The 17,356-nt window shown below is 35.7% G+C and overlaps 1 protein-coding gene and 1 non-coding gene across 7 annotated transcripts in view; one reads left to right on the top strand and one right to left on the bottom strand.

The window, feature by feature from the left end:
• The window catches only part of TCF12 (transcription factor 12), a 353,080-nt gene that overhangs the window by 129,478 nt on the left and 206,246 nt on the right, over window positions 1-17,356 (top strand). The gene's annotated exons all lie outside the window — the stretch shown is intronic.
• On the bottom strand, window positions 1,078-1,183 carry LOC117802547. The gene has a single exon (XR_004625915.1). It is a non-coding gene; the product is annotated as a U6 spliceosomal RNA (small nuclear RNA).

Raw genomic sequence — 17,356 nt, 5'->3', positions numbered from 1 at the left:
TTGAATTCTTACTGCTATGTTATATTTAGTTTTATCATGTTGTTTAATTTTTTTGTGCCTTGGTTCTTTCCTTTCTCACTTCTTTTTAGTTAATCAAATATTTTTTGTATTCTATTTTTATTTCTTTAATGACTTTTGTAGCTGTACCTCTTTTAATTATTTTTAAGGGTTGCTCTAGGGATTTAAGTATACGCTCATTACAGCCTACATGCAATTATGTTTTACCATATCTATAAAATTAAGAATCTTGAATTATTTCATTTACCATTTTATTCTTTGTTGTAAAAGTATTTTCAAGTTTTCAAAACAACTTCATAGTTTCTGCTTTCAATAATCCTGTGCACTTTAAAGAAAATCAGGGAAAAATAGTCGTTTATCCTTACGTAACTGCCATTTCTGTTCTTTACTTCTTGTGGATCCAAATTTTATCTGGTGTCATTTTTCTTCAGCATGAAAACTTTAGTTAGTATTTCTTGTACTTCAAATCTCTAGGCAGTTATTCTAAGATGACTTTTTTTTTCTCTTAGAACTTTAATGATGTCATTTTATTGTCTCTTGCCTCCATTGTTTTTGATGAGCGGTCAGCCTTTATTTATATCAGTTTCCCCTTATGTAATTTGTCTTTCTTCCCTCTGGTTGAATTTAAGATTTCTTTCTTTGTGTTTGCATTCAGCCATCTGATGATTGTGTGTATTGTTGACGTTTGCTTTGTATTTTTCCTGCTTAGAGATTATTGAGGTCATTGGATCTGCATGCAGTCAGTGATGTTTTTCACACATTTGGGAAGATTTTTCCCCAGATGTATATTCTGCATCATTTTCTCATCTACTTCTCATATTCTGATTACATTTATTTTAGACTATTTATTATTGTTTAACAAGTAGCTAAGGAGCTATTTGTTTTTTCCAATATTTTTTCTACTTTGTATTGAATAATTTTTTATCGATTTCCATTCCTTTTCACTTACAATTTCTTCTTCTATTTACAGTTCATTGTTTGGCTTATTCAGTGAATTTTTATTTCATTTAATACAATTTTAAATTCTAGGATTTCCATTTACTTTCCTTTTTTTTTTTTTTTAATATGGAATGCTTCACAAATTTGCCTCTCATCCTTGTGCAGGGGTCATGCTAATCTTCTCTGTATCATTCCAGTTTTAGTATATGTGTGCCAAAGTGAGCATTAGAATTTCCATTTTCAAATACATTTCCATTTTCTCTGCTGAGAGTGTCTCATCTGTCCATTCATTTTGACCATCTTTTTCTTAAAGTCTCTGAATATATAATAGCTGCTTTAAAATCCTTTCCTCCTTATTCCAACATCTGTGATCTCAACATAAAGAGTGTTTTTCCTGAGTTCTAAGTCATATTATTATTTCTCCACACCTGTATTAATTTTTTATTTTATATTAGAAAATGTGCAAGATGTGCTGCAGTGGTTTTGGTTTCTCTTCTGCAGAGTTTTGGTTTTTGCTCTGGTAAGTAGTTACATTATTGGTCAATTATCTTGATGCTTGGTTTTATGCTTTGTTAAAGCAGGTTTGTAGAAAGCCCAAATTATTTTACCAAGCATCCCTGATTACTTTCCTCTGTGGTATTAGTATTGAAATCTATAGTCAGTTATTTTAGCTTTGTAGATATTACTTCCGGTTGGGTTTCTTATATTGCCCCTTATGTTTATGTTGTTAGGTCAGCCAAAGATTTGAGGGGAGTTTAAATGTAAATTTTTGGACCTTCCCCAACTGTGGCTTTATCCTTTCTATGATTCCCCTCCTTACTTTACAGCCACACTGGCGCTCCCAAATTCTGTTTTCTTTAACAAAGAAGATAGTAGCTTTCTGCTTGTTCAACCACAATATGCCATGCTATGGAGTGTCTTCATTGGACAAACTGTACAGATTTGGTTCTTATTCAGTGAATCTGGTTTTGTTTTTTCACTGATCAGATCCTTTCCAGTTTCTGCCTAATTGTGGTCACCCTTCCTTGCCTTTAAATAGGTTTTAAAAATTTTGTCCATAGTTTATAATTGTTATTTTCAATTGAATACCTTAGAAAAATGGTCACTAGAACATTTTGTTGTTCGATAAACTTTTTTTCACCCCGTAAATATCCCTTGTACTACTTCTTAATCAACTGTACTGTAGAATCAACCACTGTCTTTATTTTTATCACTGTGATTTTGTTTGTTCTGTTTTAGATCAACATATGAATGGAATCTTTTGTGTCTGATTTCTTTTACTAAGCATAAGGTTACTGAGATTTATGCATGTTGTTGTGTGTACCCCTTTAGTCCATGTCTTTGTATTGCCAAACAGGATTGCTTTGAATGAATAAACTTTTATTCTTTCCTTCTTCCTTCCTTTCCTTCCTTTTTTTCCCTCCCTCCCTCCCTCCCTCTCTCTCTCTCTCTCTCTCTCGTTCTTTCTTTCTAAATGATTTTTATTTATTTATTTGAGAGAGAGAGAGGTAGAGAGGATAAGCCAGGGAGAGGGAGAAGCAGACTCCCAGCTGAGCAGGGAGCCCCACATGGGGCTCATTCAGTCTCAGGACCCTGAGATCATGACCTGAGCTGAAGGCAGATGCTTAACTGACTGAGCCACACAGGTGCCCCTATTCTTTTTTTTAAATTGATGGTCATCTGCATCGTTTCCAGTTTTAGCGATTATGAGTGCTGTCGTTAATATTAGTGTAAAACTTTCCTTGTGACTATATGTTTTTTCTCACTGTATCTTGGGCAAATACCTAGGGATAGATTGTTGTATCATAGGGTATGTATATTTTTATCTTTTAAGAAACTGCCAGTTTTCTAAAATGTATCATTTTACATGCCCACAGGCCGTATGTAAGATTTGGTATACAGATCTTATTTTTATGTCAAAATTATATTGTTATTTAATGGAAGTCATTGTTAGTGTATATTTTTAATTGCTGATAAGTAATTTTGATAAACACTCCTCTATTTTTAAACTAAAAATATTCTGAGATAAAGATTTCAAGAGTGATATGATTTATTTACATAGGCAGTGACTTAAGTTTTCCAGCTAGTTGTAATCGCCCCAAAGGTGGAGGCTGTGGTAGGTTTTTGATCTAATTAATTCATGTTTATAAGTTGTAGATATTTTTAAATGACTTAAATTCAGTTTTTTTTATGGGTTAGACATGAGAGTTCAAAATTTAGAAATCTGTACATAGCACTAATTTTTGCTTATGTGGTACTACAATACATATAGCTGATTGTGAATAAGAGAGTTTTAGTTCATTCCTTTAGAGCACTGTGCTAATAATGTCAGGGTCTCAGCTAAGTGTCTTCTTAATGTGGTTTCTTTTGTGTTTTGGTCATCAGTTGTGTCCTTAATGAAGGCTACTTTGCAAAATCGTATTGTTAAGTGAGATTGGGGAGAATCAATATAAGTGGATAAGTAAAAAGCTGTACCTGCCACTGGAAAATCTGCCCTTATATTAATTTCTGGTGTTATTTAGTGTATAAGAGCCTTTTTTTTTTTATCTGAGTTTGTTCTATGTATTCAGCACTGTAGGTGATACAGAATAAGAACTGAACGTGCTCTTAAATTAATTGGAGGCTGCTTGTTAAATGGTGTTCATTTAAGAACGGTTATAACTTCTGTGCTGTGTGACATAGATTTTTAAGTTCAGTAAAAGTAATGAAGAGGACTGGGTAAAGATTAATGAGGTTGGGCAAGTTGTACAGCAGAGGTGGAATTGAAAGTGAGCGTTAAACCAATAAGACTTAATTAAGTATAGAGGAGGTAGAAGTGCTAGAGGAATAATAAGAGCAATGAAATGTTCATAAATGATAGATACTATGTATTGTAAATATGCCTCATGGTTACAGTTGAGAGTTTGGTAAGACACTGAATAACAGGTGCTTGAAGGTGGGGTTATTGTGTCTTGAGCATCTCTGTATCACCAGTGCCTGGAATCCTCCCTAAACCATCGGTGTGTATGCCATAATAAGAAATGAGTAAGTTTTTTGACTCCTAGGGTTAGAAGGGAAGAAGCCATTGTAACTGGGTTTTCAAAGGTTTTGAGCATAGGAGGGACAAAACCCAGCACGATTGACAGTAAACATTTGTAGAACAGATGATTAAATATTCCATTTTAAGTTGAAGAATTTGGAATTTATTTTCTTGGTAGTGGGGCTCTGGAACTGTTTACTTTTTAAATCCGGGGGCAATGTGTTTTATAGGGTTGTTTTAGGAAGATTACATGGACAGGATATTAGAAGCTAGTGAAATGTTATATAATAGTGTTTTAGGAAGATTCAGAGAGACTCTAGGAAAAAAAAAGTCTAAGTAGAATATCATGAAATCCCAGAATAAAAAGGAACAGAAAGGCTGCTTCAGGAGACCTTTGTAAGGATAGGGATAGGGAGGGTGAAGAGAAGGGAGAATCAAAGATGATGCCAGTTTACAAGTCTAGTTGACCTGCACTATTATAGTACTACCTACAGTATTAGAAATATTAATAATTAGGGTCCAAAGGCATATGAGGAAGAGATAAAGGACATACAAAGGATTTGGTATTAAGATATATGATGGGTTTTAGGTAATGGCAGGAAAACCAAATGAAAGTTTCCAGCAAGAGTTTGATGATTTAAGACCCAAAATACAGAACTAAGATTAAGGCTGGGAATGTACATTGGAAACCTCATTTGGGGGAGACGGTGAAAATCATAAAACTGAATTAGTTGTCCAAAGGTACAACATAAAATGAGAAGAACATGGGATGAAGAACAGGTATTTTTAATTTTCACATGGAAGAGGAAGTGATTCTATACAGAAATAGAGGCCCAAAGGTTAATGTCAGCAAATCCCAGAGAGGCATCGTGGTTAACAGGATTAAATGCCATAGAGTAGAGGTAGGCAAAATATGATCCATGGTCTGTCACCTATTTTTTGTAGATAAAGCTTTATTGGAACAAACCACTGTTCATTTGTTTGTATTTTATTTATGGCTGCTTTTGTACTACATAATAGGGTTGAATGGTTGTTAAGGAGAGTGTATGGTCTCCTAAGCCTAAAATAATTACTGTATGGCGATTCACAGGAGAAGTTTGCTGACCTCTGATACAGAGATGTAAGAAACAAAGACCAAGAGAGGGCCTTTGTATTTTATTTTAGGATAACCTTTGATGATTTGAAAAAGTTCAGTTTTATTTTATAAACAAACATTTACTTGAGAGTGTTCTGTTTGCCTGGCATTTGGATTTGCTGCTGTGGTCTGGGAAGAGACTAGACAGTAGCAAGAGATTTATTAATGAGTGAGTGAATAAATTGTAAGGAGTGCAGGTGGTCAATGTAAATTTTTGTTTTGTGAGTCTAAAAGAAATGAGTCATAGTTTAAAGAATATATGAGGAAGAGATTTTTAAATATAGGGAAAATATGAAGGAAAAAATTTTTTTTTAAAGGTTTTCTTTTCTTTTTTTTTTTTTTTAAAGATTTTATTTATTTATTCGACAGAGATAGAGACAGTCAGCGAGAGAGGGAACACAAGCAGGGGGAGAGGGAGAGGAAGAAGCAGGCTCATAGCAGAGGAGCCTGACGTGGGGGCTCGATCCCATAACGCCGGGATCACGCCCTGAGCCGAAGGCAGACGCTTAACCGCTGTGCCACCCAGGCGCCCCGCTTAACCGCTGTGCCACCCAGGCGCCCCTGAAGGAAAAATTTTTATGGAGTTCTTCTGAGAGGCAGAGTGTGTCGCCATTGCAGGAATTAATGGTCTAAGACTTGAACTCAGGGAGTACACAGGCCTCATTACAGGAAATGAATAGAATTGTTTGTGGAATTAAGTTAAGAATAGTAATTGCTCACACAGCTGTTTTTAAATAGCAAATTGTGTTAGGTAATCAGCAAAAATCCGCTAAAATGTACTTGGTAGTTATGCAGAAGCTGCTTTATTGGTACTGACTTATGATCCTAATGGGTACTATAAAAACAAACAAACAAAAAACCTGTCTATGCGGTTTTCACATTCGTATGCTACTGTATGTTTTTTTGTTTAATGTACAAGTACAGTTGTAATGTTTTCATCTTCCTTTCCCCGTCACCAAACCCAAATATAATTGTCTTGTTCAAAAAGAGCAGCACCATGAACTTGATGAGCATGCAGAGCAATGAGGTGTGTTCTCATTGAAAGGAGTAGCATCTATTTGATTGCTTCTCTGTTTGTCTTCCTCCCTAGACAAAAATGGAATGTTTCATTCTGTGGTTGGATTTGGGATACTAATTTTTTTCTGTTTTTCTCTGTATTTTGTTGGACTGTACTTTGGTTCTTTCTTTTAGATATGACTGTTTCTTAAGCCTCCCTTTTAATTTATTTGTTAGCTTTCTGGCGATGCCTTTGTTTGTTTGTTTTGGTAGCTTCTCTAAGGATGTTTAATACACATCATTAACTTCTCACAGTCTATTTAGAGTTAATATTGGTACCAGTTCACATAAAATGCAGAAATCTTGTGACCTTACAAGTCTTTTTACCCGTACTGCTGCCTTGCTTTATGTTGTATTTTTCATTTGTATTACTTCTATTTTAATTCCTATGAGAGAATGTGTGCAGGCACATCTTAGAGATATTGTGGGTTTATTTCCATCCACCACAATAAAGTGAATATTATAATAAATTGAGTCAAATGATTTGCTTTTCCAGTGCATCTAAAAGTTATATTTACACTATATTGTAGTCTGTTAAGTGTGCAATAGCAGTATGTCTAAAAAAACAATGTACACACCTTAATTTAAAAACACTTTACTGCTAAAAAATGCTAACCATCATCAGAACTTTCAGCAAGTTGTCATCTTTTTGCTGGTAGAGGTTCTTGCTTTGATCTTAATGGCTGCAGACTGATCAGGGTGATGGCTGCTGAAGGTTTGGGCATTTTCTTGTAATGAAGTTTGCTGCATCAATTGCCTCCTCCTTTCACAAATGATTTCTTTGTAGCATCTGCTGCTGTTTGATAGCACTTTACCCACAGTAAAACTTTAAAAATTGGAGCCAGTCTTTGCAGACCCACTGTTGTTTTATCAACTAATTTTTTTTTAACGTTCTAAATCCTTTGTTGTCATTTCAGCAACCTTCATGGCAACTTCACTGGGAGTAGATTCCATCAAGAAAACAGTTTCTTTGCTCTTCCATAAGAAGTAGCTCCTCATCCATTAAAATTTTATCATGAGATTGCAGCAATTTGGTCACATCTTCAGAATACACTTCTCATTTTGGTTCTCTTGCTATTTCCGCATCTGCAGTTACCTCCTCCATTGAAGTCTTGAACTGCTCAAAGTCATTCATGAGTGTTAGAATCAGCTTCTTCCAAACTCCTGTTTATGTAGCTATTTTGACCTCTTCCCATGAATCACACATATTCTTAAAGACATCTAGAATGGTGAATCCTTTCCAGAAGGTTTTCAGTTGACTTTGCACAGATCCATCAGAGGAATTGCTATCTATGGCAGGTCTAGCCTTACGAAATTGTATTTTTTCAATAATAAGACTTGAAAGTCAAAATTACTCCTTGATCAAAATTACTCCTGCAGAATGGATGTGGTAGTGAGCAGGCATGAAAACATTACTCTTATTGTACATTTCCATCAGGGCTGTTGGATGACCAGGTGCACCGTCAATGAATGGTAATGTTTTGAAAGGAATCCTTTTTTTTCTGAGCAGTAGGTCTGAACAGTAGGGTCAAAATATTTAGTAAACCATGTTGTAGACAGATAGGTTGTCATCCAGGCTTTGTCATTCCATTTATAGAGCACAGGCAGAGTAGATTTAGCATAATTCTTAAGGGTCCTATGATTTTCATAATGGTAAATGAGCATTGGCTTCAACTGAAAGTCACCAGCTGGATTAGCCCCTAACATAAGAGTCAGCCTGTCCTATGAAGCTTTGAAGCCAGGCATTGACTTCTCCTCTCCATCTATGAAAGTCCTAGATGGCATCTTTTTCTAAAATAAGGCTGTTTCATCTACATTGAAAATCTGTTGTTTGTTATAAGTACCTTTCTTTTTTTTTCTTTTAAGCCAAAAGAGCCTTTTTTTTTTTTTTTAAGAGTTTATTTATTTATTAGAGAGACAGCCAGCGAGAGAGGGAACACAAGCAGGGGGTGGGAGAGGAAGAAGCAGGCTCATAGCAGAGGAGCCTGATGTGGGGCCTCGATCCCATAACGCCGGGATCACGCCCTGAGCCGAAGGCAGACGCCCAACCGCTGTGCCACCCAGGCGCCCCTAGATATTTTAATTTTTATTTCTAAGGCTTACAGCTCTTATCTTTTGTTTTCTTTTCCCTGTTAGATTTTTAGTCTTTTCCTTTATTATGAGCATATGTCCTTTACCTCATTAAGCATAGTTATAGTATCTGCTGTAATGTCCTTGTCTGAAAATCTCAATATCTGGGCCATCTGAAGTTGGTCTCCCTTGATTATCTTTTCCTTTGAGATTGGGTTACATTTCATTATCAAGGAATTGGGGATTGTATTATGGGTATCTGTGACTGTTATTTGTGTGGAAATTTTGTTTTCTTTCATGTTCCTCCAAAGAGTTTGGATTTCTTTGTTCTACTGAGTCATTTATTGGATTTAGACTTAAAGTATAAACTCTCTGTTGCCTGAGGTTGGCACCTGCTCAAATCTCAATTTGATTTTTTTAACCTTGGCTACATACTGTCTTGGCCTGCCCTGTGAATATGTGCTTCAGGGCTCTGCCAAGACTGGCGCAGAGATATACCAAAAATTTGGAACTCTTTTTTCCTACTTCTCTTCTTTTTGGGATTTTGTCATTACTTTGTGATGACTATGGGTGTCCTGGCTCTGTCCTCTTTGTCTTCAAGCTAGAAAGACAGTTAGTTATTGGGACTTCAGTTCCTGCATGCTCTGGCTACTGCTTATGTGCAGGACAAAGCTTTAAGAATGGGAATCTCACCTATTCTGATCCCTAAAAACTATTAAAAAGAGAAAGTCACTCATTCTAGTCATTTCTTCCAAGTTTATGTTATCATCTAAAATCAGCCTGGCTTTGTTCAGTCTCCAGAGCCTCTAAGTAGTTGTTTTATATTTGTATTTTCCCCAGAATTTATAGACGCTATCTGTGGGAACTTACTGCATTGTTTTGGAAGCTGAGCTTACTAGGTCACTTTTGAGGTTTCTTGCAATGTCTTCGCCATCTGCTTTCAAAAATAATACTTTATTTAAAAAATAAGTATTATTTTACTAATTCTTGATCTACTTAGATTGCTAGACATAACTCTTCTATTTTGGATCTCTTCTTTTTAACTCATCCATAGTTCCTGAATTCTTTTTTTTTTTTTTAAGATTTTATTTATTTATTTGACAGAGATAGAGACAGCCAACGAGAGAGGGAACACAAGCAGGGGGAGTGGGAGAGGAAGAAGCAGGCTCACAGCAGAGGAGCCTGATGTGAGGCTCGATCCCACAACGCCGGGATCACGCCCTGAGCCAAAGGCAGACGCTCACCCGCTGTGCCACCCAGGCGCCCCGATAGTTACTGAATTCTTATGACAGTTATATGAATGCCCTAATTTTTTATGTTCTTAATCATTCAGTAAACATTTGAATGCAGAATATCACACTTATGCTAGATACCAGAACAACGTAGAGATGAACAAGGTATGCTCCCTACTATAAAGTTTTATTGGTAGAAGGTAAATGAAAACAACAAACAGTGTTTAAGACAGAGTAAGTACAAATAAACTTCTCAAGAAGTGTGATTAATTTAGACTTAGTTGATGGAGAACATTTCTCAGAGAAGGGGGCATTTGATCTTAGGCTGAATCAAAACTAGAAATTTAATAGGTTGGGGGTTAGATGAAAGTGAATATTTTGGGGCTAGGGAACAATAGGGGTAGAATGTGAATTTGGTATGTTTGGGGAATGATTAATACCCTGATGAGGTTGGGGGCATTGAGTTTTTGAAGGGATATAATAAGTACTGAAGCTGAAAAGGTAGATCAAGGCCACCTTGAAGAATGCCGCACTCAGGAGTGTGAATGTTATTCCTGAAGCAGTGGAGGATCACATTTGTGGAGTGAATGGATGTGATCCAACTTGTGTTTATGGCAAGATAAGTGTGCTATCAGTGTTAACTGTGGATTGAAATGGGAACATAAAAGATGAACAAGCAATACACAGTACCCGAACCAGGGCACTGTATATGTGAAGAGAACAAGTGTGATAGTTGGAATATTGATGAGGTAGAAATTAATGTGAGGAGTGACTGGTTAAGGAAATATGAAAGAAGGGTGTGAATCAAAAGATTCATTACATTTCTAACCACATTTGTAAATATCCCAACATCATGCTGAGTATATGAATCTTTTTGGAATATTTTTATTTAAAATTCCTTTTATAGCAGTGTACTATAGGCTGTACTATAATGAGTACAAAGTGATTTTTCTTAGAACATATGATGAGGTCATTTCACAGTTAACAGTATTTAAGATCTGTGTTATTTAGCTACCAAGCCTAAAGTTTCTTTAAAAGTTTTAAAGTTAAAAATTTTTGGTCTTTGGGAATAGTTAGTTGTCTAGCTTATAGAGTCATTTGCAATCTCAATGCTTCTCACAGAATTTTCAAAAAAGCGCAGTTATTTAGAATATTGGTTTTGATTATTGTCTAAAAAAGGAATGATAAGCTAATAAATAGGGAACCATTTTCAGCCTTGCTTTTATTAAACTGGTTTTAATTCCATTTTATACATTCTTTCTTCCATAAGTATTTGTTAGTACCTACTTGTGAGATGCACTCTTCTAGGTACCAAATATTTAACAGTGAACAAAACAGACCGTGCCCTTATTTTCATGGATTTTTCAATCTGTTGGAGAAAGGCAGATAATAAACATCCCCCTGTAAGATGACATTTGAACAGAGACCTGAAGGAAGTTAAGGGAAAGACTTTTCAGTTATCTGGGTGGGGAATATTTTTTGAATAGGAAAGAGCAAACAGGAAGGCCCCAAGAAGGGGGCCTGTTTGGTGTATTTGAGCAAAAGCAGGGGCCATGTTGTTGAAATAGATTGATCCAACAGAAGGAATAGTAGGAGAGAGGTGGCAGGCAGAACCTGTAAAACATTGTGGGCCAATTTAATCCTGAATGAGATGGGAAGCCTGTGGTAGATTTGAGCATAGCATTGACTTGATTGTTTTTAAAAGGCCAGTCTAGTTGCTCTGTAAAGAATACAGACTGTAGAAGGGCTAGAAGAAGGGGGACGCTTTAGGAGGCTCTTACATTAATATAGGTCAGAGATGATGGTTGATGGCTTGGACTAAGATGATCATGTTAAAAATAGTGAGTCACAGGTTTTTGGAAATGTGTAAAAGTCAATCTAATGGGATTGTAGCATTGACAGACTTTTTGCTGAGACACATCCAGAGTCTGAGAGAGGCAGTCAAGCCTGTTGACTGTCTTTAGTGCCTCTATGGAGTAAAACAACTGACAATGTTGTTTAGATACAGGGCTTTTGTATGTATACTAGAGAGAGAGGTACAGGTATCCCCTGCTATCCAAAAGTTCACTTTATGCTACTTCGCTTTTACCAGAAACCTACATTTGTACCTGCTCTTGGTAACTGAAAGAAATCAGAAGAGGATTTTTGCTTTTACCAGTGGTAATTGCTTCTTTGCGTTTTGCCATTTCAAATCACAAGTCTTTCATAGGACATTTCATAGGAATACTCTACTTTCAGATAGCAAGCGAAACAAGATACGGAGTCACCAGATAGCTCCCAGTGTAGTACAACATACCTGCTTGCCCTCTGGAATTTAGTTTCAATCCCTGGCCATTAGGCAGTATGTATTTTTTGTAAAAAGGTAGACTTGCCATTTTCTTTGGATCCTCTACTCTGTTTAAATTATTGGAGGGGCGCCTGGGTGGCACAGCGGTTAAGCGTTTGCCTTCGGCTCAGGGCATGATCCCAGCGTTATGGGATCGAGCCCCACATCAGGCTCCTCCGCTATGAGCCTGCTTCTTCCTCTCCCACTCCCCCTGCTTGTGTTCCCTCTCTCTCTGGCTGTCTCTATCTCTGTTGAATGAATAAATAAAATCTTTAAAAAAAAATAAATTATTGGAATGTTCTTTTAATTGTATCTTTACATGGTATTTATATAGAGTGATGTGGCTAATAACATAGCAAAATAACTGTGAAAGTTATTTTCAAAATTAGTCATTTTCCTGGAATTAGCCATGTGTTTACTGTTGTATTTTGGCACTAGAATATCCCTACTGGTCAATTTTTGTTCTTAATAATATCAAATAGAAATTGTGATTGAATTTTAAAAGGTGACCTGTGATTCCTTTTACTCTTTTTACTGTTATTTTCTTACATACGTTTAAAAAGAATTAGATTGTTTTATTTGACTGTTCATTGTACAGTATCTCAATTTTTTATGTTTAAAAATCCTCTCTAATCACTGTTACATACTTCATATGAGTCACCATGTCTTAACTTCTCTTACATTCACTTAGGATTTTAATGTTATCATAGCTTTTCTGTTTTATTTGTTTTCATTAATGTTTAGCATAACAGCAAAAGGTTTGCTGTTATATTCTAATTGATCCCATTTCACAATGAATTTCTGGAAAAACACATTGGTAGATTTATTTCACAAGTATATAAAATCATAGGGTTTACTTGTGTATTATTTCACAATTGATTGTAGCCTTGGAGTGTCATCTAAACAAATATCATTACTCCACAAATAAAATTGAGTAAAGAAACTATTGAAGAGACAACATTCATAGCTTTGGTTATCTGACAGCCATCTCCAATCCGATTTCTTTCATCAAATCATTTATTGAATCACCTTATAGCAGATGGCAATCCTGCAAAGTATATTGTCTTTCCCTTATTTATAACAGTGTTAGGATTTGATATTTGTGAAGTACATTTTACTTGCTAGGATAAAAAACTTGATTTCAGTGCTCCTAAAGGGGTGGGTGGGGGTGTGTGTGTGTGTGTGTGTGTGTGTGTGTGTGTGTGTATGTATGTGTATGTATGTGTATGGAGAGAGAGAGAGAGATACAATTCCCTGTGCTCTTCCTTCCAACTTTATGTATGTCCCTTCTTCATAAGGATAGATACCAGGCAGAGTGGTTGTAGTGTCTTGTTTTTCTTACCAGCTTTACTGCAGGGATATCCTAACCACTCTTAACTCCATTCTTTGTGTTGTCTGTCCCCCTTCTTCCTTTTATTCCTTCTCTGCTCAGTAGACTCCCCACTACTGTCTGAAATATTTTCTCAATTCCAGACCTGTTTGTCACTTTTATCTTAGCCTCAGGTGTGACAGAGTCATTGGTAACAGTGGTAAGTAGGAAAAGATGGAACTGGTCAGCAGCTTTTCTCCTCATTCACCCCTTTTACCTCCAGGTAGGGCTTCCCTGAGCCTCAGCAAACCATGAGTAATGCTTTGTGTACACGAACTCTGTACTATTTTGGGTCCATGTAGGAGAAAAAAAAAAACACAGGTGTTTAGGGTGTAGAAAAATCATTCCCCTCCCCCACCAAAGTCTGTGTCCAGTTTTTGCTAGTGGTTAATAACCTCGAGGACTCTGTAGGACTCTGTACTAAGAGAATAAAAGAAGAGGTAGGACAGAAGTTGAGAGAGAGCTTTATGGTTAACTCAAGAGAACACTTCTGGTCAAAAACTAAAGATGGTAGCTACAGAGAGGAAGCAGGTAGACTAATATCTCAGTTCTTCATATTTTCTATGAAGAGAATACTGCCATATGTTAAACTTTACTAAGAAGTTTGCTTGCTTCTCCAAGAATTTTGCTGATACCTGAAAAACTCAGTTTTAACTCTTATTCCTTCTCCAGAGTCCTAGCCTCTTAAGGATCTGCCTGTGTATGTAGTGACTTACGATTCGTTTTTAGTTACTTTTCCTATTAAATGAGAAGGTAGCGAATTGTATCATTGAATTTACAAACTGTTGTTTTTTGTTTTGATGTAAGGTAAAAAATTTAATGTTAGTTCTTTACTGGAAAATATTAAAAATAGTATGTATACCTTTTGAAATTGGGCCTATGGAATCAAAGTATATACTGCACTGTATTTAGTTGGCTCCATATAAAAAAGCAGGTACTTTAAGAGAATCTGTATATAAAATATTTAAAAAAAGAAAAGGGTCATTTAAGTCTCTATATTAAATTATTGACTAACCCTTTTAATCTTGTTGAATAGAAATAGAACAATTTATTAGAAAATTAAACAAGGCTCAAAGTGTTTCTACCACTCAGTGATTGTTAAATTTTCTTTTACATCTACCATTTTAATCTATCAGTCGAGGAACTAGCTTCTCTAAAAATTGTTGACATTGGAATTCATAGACTAGAAATGGGAAGGAAAGAAAATACATGACAGTGATGGTACAGATGTATCTTAATAGAAATGTTTTCTCACCAATCACTGTATTGCAACTATGGTGTATTTTCTTGTTAATAATAATTCTTTAGATTTTGATCAATTTGTATAAATTTTGATCAGTTCGTACAGTGCTGTATTAAGTTTATTTTCTTTGCGTGATTTGTTTTTTTCTACTTACCTTGGTCTTACGGCTGAAGCTTTGGAAAGTTTATTATTCCTGTCATGTTTCTGTTTGTACAGCCATTGTCTTCAGCAGAAAGGAGTCATTGATGCTGAAAGATGACTCTTGCCTTTGTCAGTGCCAGCCACGACCTTCTCAGAGTCTGAATATGTTAACAATAAAACTATAGAGCTCTGAGTTTCAAACCTAGACAGATCCTTGTTAATCGCTAGCATCCTTTGAAGCCCCCCTGCCATGTCCAGTGTCACTGATATGTCATACTCTTTAGCTGTTGGCTTAATTAATTATCATCTCATTTAATTCATTAAATCTTTGCTCTTTTATGCTGTGGGAGTAATTAGTGTCACTTGATGAAAATTGAGTATGTGTTTTCACAGAATTTCATATACCTTTTAAAAATCTTCTCTGTGGTGTTTTCTGTGGCAGACACTCATCTTTTTTGTATTCTGTTACAGGTGTATGTAAATAACACATAGACCTCATATTTGTTTCTCATTTGATAGGACAGTTCACAGTCATAAAACAAACTATGGTCTGATTCTTTTCGTTAGGATAATAACATCAAAATATGTTTATATTCTATGTTCTGAACTTTCATTGAAAGTGTGATTTTCTTCCTCCCCCCGGTCCCACCATTCTCCTTTTTGTCTCTGTGGATTTGACAATCTAGGCACCTGATATAAATGGAATTGTACAGGATTTGTCCTTTTTGTGACCGGTTTATTTCACTTAATATAATGTCTTCAGGAGCATCCAGTTGTAGCATGTGTAAGAATTTCCTTCATTTTTAAGGCTGAATAAATTGCATTTTATGTATATGTCACATTTTATTGATCCATTCATCTGTCAATGGATACTTGAGTTGCTCCCACCTTTGGTTGTTGTAAATAACGCAGTAGAATAGGGGGATACGAATATTTGAGACTCTGCCTTCAGTAGTCAATTTAAGTTTGTATTTTACTTTGGCTATGTAGTATACAAACATCTTAACTTGTATAGAAAAATAGTTGCAAATGGAAAGTATGATTTAAAAAATAAAACTTTTCATAAAATTATTTGCAGTTTCATAAGTAGTTTTTTATTACTGGGTCTTGTGGGTTAATAAATAGCCTTTTCTTGGGTTGGGCCTCATAGGAATTCTGGCTGCTCTTCTTTGGTGTCGATTACAAAGAAAGTGCTTGGAATATAGCCCACAGGTAACTAGTGGTACTGGAGAGATGGTAACAAAGTATATTTTTAGTGATATTTCCCAAACTTGTAGAGTCTTTCCTAAATCTAGAATTTTAGTAAGAATTATCCAAGCATGAACAAAACACTGTATTTTTATTCATGGTTTCTCTGTGTTTTCAAAGCTTCTGGTTCACTTGAAATTGTGCCTAGAGAGTTTTCTGTAGTAGGTACCCATCTTTTTTACTGCAGTGTTTTTAAAAACTTTTAAAATATACATTAATCCCTTAATATAGAAAGTACAGGTTCATAAAAAGAATAAATTAAGGTCCTACCAGCTGATGTAGTGATTAGTAGATTCTGCTTTGGAAACTGACTCCTCTTTTCCTGTTTGTTACCTATCCCTTCAGTTGGCAGTTCTGTCCTTGTGAAAGAGGCTTGAGAATTGTGGCTAGTTACTGGAGAATTTGTGGTATGTAACTCACTACAGACCACATTCTCATCTAAATCACAGAGGACTTCAAGGAATGTTTTAAATTTTTTTTTTTTTTAAGAAAAAGAGGTTCTAAACTTAGCAGAATGTTGTCTTTGTAACATCTAGAGTTTTCTTATGAAAGAATGAAAAAAAGTCAACTATTTGTGTTTCATCATAGAAAACTTGGAAAGGGTTGGGAAAGCATACCCTGTTAGGGATCAAGGATACAAAAGACTGGTCCTCAAAACAGAAAAGGGAGAGATATCTGGATTGAGAGGTCTCCAGCTCTTTCAGCTTTTTCTAGGCACTGACTGGAAGGTGAAAATAATGGAGCCAAAGCTTCAGAAGGTACATTAAAGGAGCACAATAAAATGATTTTTTCACTTTGAGTTATCCTTTGCAATTTTCATAAGAGTAGATCTACTCATTTAGAATCAGATTTTAGAGGAGATTTTTACCAGGATGAGTTGTCACATCATTTTTATTAGTTTTAATGTAACTAACATTGATTTGATATGATCTGGTATAGTTTGATTTACTTTGGTATCTTCAGTTAAGAATATCTAGTCAATGTTATATTAGAAACCAATTTTATTAACTTGAACAGTTGTCCAAGTTGCTTCATTCTCTCTCTTTTTTTTTTTTTAGAGATGGGGAGGGACCGAGGGAGGGAGAGAATCTTAACCAGGCTCCACACCCAGTGTAGAGCCCAATGTGGGGCCTGATCTCACAACCCTGAGATCATGACCTGAGCCAAAATCAAGAGTCAGATGCTTAACCACCTGAGCCATCCAGGCTCCCCAACTTGCTTCATTTTCTAAGGCTTATCCATAAAAACTAAATTCTTCATATTTTCATGTAGACAATATGGAATTCTAGAAAGTTGGGGGTTTCATTTACTCTTAGAAGTAGCAGTGGATGGGGACAGAAATGAGGAGACCTAGATTATGCCGTATTTTAAAGTCTCCAAAGACGTTTTGGTTCTGAAATTCTGCATTGTATAAAGAGTGTTGTGTGGAGCAGTGATGAAGACTTTCTGAGGTAACTTATTTTCTTCAGATTTCTAAGAATCGATACAGAGCTAGTTCCATACAAATGTGAATACTACTTGCTGATTTGTAGTCTCTGCTCTACTGTATGAAAACAAACC

The sequence above is a fragment of the Ailuropoda melanoleuca genome, chromosome 5, assembly GCF_002007445.2.
Source record: "Ailuropoda melanoleuca isolate Jingjing chromosome 5, ASM200744v2, whole genome shotgun sequence".
NCBI lineage: Eukaryota > Metazoa > Chordata > Mammalia > Carnivora > Ursidae > Ailuropoda > Ailuropoda melanoleuca.
Note: the sequence above shows the minus strand (reverse complement) of the source record. Positions and strands in the feature narration are given on the sequence as shown.